The following is a 1,008-nucleotide window of genomic DNA, read 5'->3' as shown; positions in this document are numbered from 1 at the left end:
CACGCGCTTTCCTTATGAAAGAAATTCCGTATTCTGTATGAAATAGCTCGTGTAATTTTCTGTTTTCAGAGAATCTGGCTTCAAAAATAATACTTCCATATGTCAGTGTAGACATTATACTTTACTCACCATGTAGGAAAACCCCTGGCATAATAACTGCTTCTGTCATTTTTTGTTCAAAGCAGCATTGACACATATCCTATTTATATTAAAAACCACATCCTAGTACTTAAAACAGGGGCAAAAGCTTCTACTGATGCCAAGTCACTGTATATTTTGAGATACTCTGTAGAATTTGGGGGACAACCAATTCCCACACAGAAAAGTGCTTCTAGTCTTTCAACTGTGAAAACAACCAGCAGGATTTCTCTGAGTATTATGTAGATAGGTACTAACACCCCGGTACATAAAATTAATACAGGATTCAAGTAGAAAAGTATACTGAACTGGGGGGGGGGGGGGGGGGGGGGGGGGACTGGGTTTAGGGTTTTTTTGAGATGGAATAATATCTAATTTTGGTACTCAAACTGCAAATACATAAGAAAGGCACAAAAGCCTTAAGTCGGTTTCACAGAGTTCAGCAGTACGTTCAAATTCCAGCACCGACTGCTTTCCCCTTTCGCTTACAATTATGTGTGGTTTCAATAGCAGAAATTCAAAAAGATCCCCCAGATTACGGGCTTTCAGCTAGGCGCAGAAAGCACGGGAAGATATTTGACTTGCATCTCCGGAGATTTAACTTGTTCTACGTTTCAGCCTCCACTGGGTACCGCTGCCAACAGACGATCCCATTTTAACCTTAACTGGCTCCGAAGAGACCTGGCCGTACGTGCGATGCGACCTGCACAGATGATGGACTTGGCATGCAAAACCGGGGGGGGAGAAACTTAGTACCCTTAATCCCGAAACGCCTCCTCGTCCCCTACTCCTCACGCTGCGCCACGCACGCAGTGACCCTCCCCTCCCGACACGAGGGCTGCCCGCCGCGTTCAGGAAACTTCCCGAGGG

The sequence above is a fragment of the Pygoscelis adeliae genome, unplaced genomic scaffold (genome assembly GCF_000699105.1).
Source record: "Pygoscelis adeliae isolate BGI_AS28 unplaced genomic scaffold, ASM69910v1 Scaffold10, whole genome shotgun sequence".
Classification (NCBI taxonomy): domain Eukaryota; kingdom Metazoa; phylum Chordata; class Aves; order Sphenisciformes; family Spheniscidae; genus Pygoscelis; species Pygoscelis adeliae.
The sequence above is the reverse complement of the archived record's forward strand: the minus strand, read 5'-3'. Positions refer to the sequence as shown.